This window comes from Belonocnema kinseyi, chromosome 9 (assembly GCF_010883055.1).
Source record: "Belonocnema kinseyi isolate 2016_QV_RU_SX_M_011 chromosome 9, B_treatae_v1, whole genome shotgun sequence".
NCBI classification, from domain to species: domain Eukaryota; kingdom Metazoa; phylum Arthropoda; class Insecta; order Hymenoptera; family Cynipidae; genus Belonocnema; species Belonocnema kinseyi.
In genome coordinates this window covers 130,572,061-130,575,263 of record NC_046665.1, presented here as the reverse complement: position 1 = coordinate 130,575,263, position 3,203 = coordinate 130,572,061, and positions in this window count along the sequence as shown.

The window sequence follows — 3,203 nt, the reverse complement described above, 5'->3', positions numbered from 1 at the left end:
TAGTGAAATAAATATAATCTTTAATATGGAATTACTAAAAAATCGCAAAAAAACAATATTCAAAATAGAAAATTCTCAAAAATATAAAAATGCCAATAATTTGAAATTTTCGAGAAATAAAATTTCAAAAAAAAAAAAACTTTGCTAATATGTTTTAAAACGCCGAAATTAGTAAATTACAGAAGTTTCAAATTCCCGAATTTAGTAAATTACCGAATTATAAATTACCGACATTTAAATTTCCCATAATTAGTAACTTCTCGAATTTAGCAATTTGCAGAAATGTTAAATTCATGGAATTAGTGAAATAAACATAAAAAATAAATATAATCTTTAATATGGTACTACTAAAAAACCCCCAAAAAACAATATCCAAAATAGAAAATTCTCGAAAATATAAAAATGCCAATAATTTGAAATGTTCGAAAAATAAAATTTCAAAAAAAAAACTTTGCTAATATGTTTTAAAACGCCGAAATTAGTAAATTACAGATGTTTCAAATTCCCGAATTTAGTAAATTACCGAATTATAAATTACCGACATTTAAATTTCCCATGATTGGTAACTTCTCGAATTTAGTAATTTGCAGAAATGTTAAATTCATGGAATTAGTGAAATAAACATAAAAAATAAAAATAAATATAATCTTTAATATGGAACTACTAAAAAATGCCCAAAAAACAATATTCAAAATAGAAAATTCTCAAAAATATAATAATGCCAATAATTTAAAATTTGGAGAAATAAAATTTCAAAAAAAAAACTTTGCTAATATGTTTTAAAACGCCGAAATTAGTAAATTACAGAAGTTTCAAATTCCCGAATTTAGTAAATTACCGAATTATAAATTACCTAAATTTCCCATAATTAGTAACTTCTCGAATTTTAGTAATTTGCAGAAATGTTAAATTCATGGAATTAGTGAAATAAACATAAAAAATAAATATATTCTTTGATATGGAACTACTAAAAAATCCCCAAAAAACAATACTCAAAATAGAAAATTCTCAAAAATATAAAAATGCCAATAATTTAAAATTTTCGCAAAATATAATATCAAATTTACGGAAAAAAGCAGATTTGCAAATATGTTTCAAAACCTGAATTTGAATAAAAAAACCCGGAAATTAGTAAATTAGTGAAATTTCAAATACTGAAATTAGCGAATTCCCGAAATTGTATAATGACTGAAATTTGCAAAATCCCAGAATATAAATATAAATTGCCAAAATTCAAAATTCCCGTAATTATTAAACTCTCGAATTTAGTCAGTTGCAGACATTTTAAATCCCTTAAATTATTAATAAATCCACAAAAATATAATCTTTAATATGGAACCTCTAAAAAATCCCAAAAAGTAGATATCGAAACAGAAAATTCTCAAAAATATGAAAATACCAATAATTTAAAATTTTCGACAAATACAATTTCAAAACAAAAAAGAAAAAACTTGGCTAATATGTTTTAAAACAAGGATTTTCAAACCGCTGAAATTAGTAAATTATTGAAATTAGTAAATTACAGAAATGTCAAAATTCCGAAATTATTTAATTCCCAAAATTGTATATTTACCGAAAATTTAAAATTCCTAGAATATAAATATAAATTATCGTAATTTAAAGTTCCCATAATTAGTAAATTCTTGAGTTTAGTAAATTGAAGAAATGTTAAATTCGTGAAATTAGTCAAATAAACATAAAAAATAAATATAATATTTAATATGGAACTAATAAAAAATTCTAAAAAGACTTTATTCGAAATCGAAAATTCTAAAAAATATAAAAATGCCAATAATTTAAAATTTTCGCAAATGCAATTTCAAATTTCCGAAAAAAAACTCTCCGCGAATACATCTTAAAACAACAATTTTCAAAACCTCGAAATTAGTAAATCACAGAAATGTAAAATTCCCGAAATTAATAAATTCCCAAAATTGTATAATTACTGAAATTAAAAAAATCCTAGCCTATAAACATGAATTATCAAAATTTTAAATTCCCATAATTAGTAAATTTTCGAATTTAGTTAATTTCAGAAATGTTAAATTTCTGGAATTAGTGTAATAAGCCGAAAAAATAAAAATAAATATCATCTTGAATATATAACGGCTACAAAATCCCCAAAGCGAGATATTCAAATCAAAAATTCTGACAACTATAAGATTACCAATAATCAGAATTTTTCAAATAATACAATTTAAAATTTCCGAGGAAAAATACAAATTTTCGAATATGTTCTAAAATACGGACATTTAAAATTCCCGAAATTAGAAAAATTAATGAAATTTTAAGTTTCCAATAACTGAAATAATTAATAAACCGAAAAAATTAAAATAACTTTAATTTCCATTATGGAACATATAAAAAATCCCAAACGAAAATATTCGAAACAGAAAAAACTCAAAAATATAAAAATGTCAATAAGTAAATATTTTTGAAGAATAAAATTTCAAATTCCCGAAAAAATCCAAACTTTGCGAATGTTTTAAAACAAGAATTTTCAAAAATCCGAAATTAATAAATTCTTGAAATTAGTAAATTACAGAAATCTCAAAATTCCGAAATTAGTAAATACCTCAAATTGTATGATTACCGAAATTTTGAAAATGCCAAAATAAAAAAATTAATTATAAAAATTTGAAATTCCCATAATTAGAAAATTCTCGAATTTAGTAGATTGCAAAAATCTTAAATTTCTGAAGTAAGTGTAAAAAACCGGAAAAATAAATATAAATATATTGAATATGAAACAGTTAAAAAATGCCCAAAACAAAACAATTTGAAACAGAATATTCTCAAAAATAAAAAATTTTTAATAATAAAAAGTGTTCAAAAAATACAATTTAAAAATTCCGGGAAATACTAACAATTTGCGAATATGTTTTAAAACTAAGATTAAAGAGAAACAGAAATTAGTAAATTACCGAAATTTCAAATTCCCGAAATATAAATTACCGCAATTTAAAATTCCCATAATTGGTACATTCTTGAGCTTAGTAAATTGCAGAAATGTTAAATTCATGAAATTAGTAAAATAAACATAAAAAATAAAAATAAATATAATATTTAAGATAGAACTAATGAAAAATCTTTAAAAGACTTTATTCGAAATAGAAAATTCTAAAAAATATAAAAATGCCAATAATTTCAAACTTTCGCACATGCAATTTCGAATTTTCGAAAAAAAAATCTCTAAAAATACG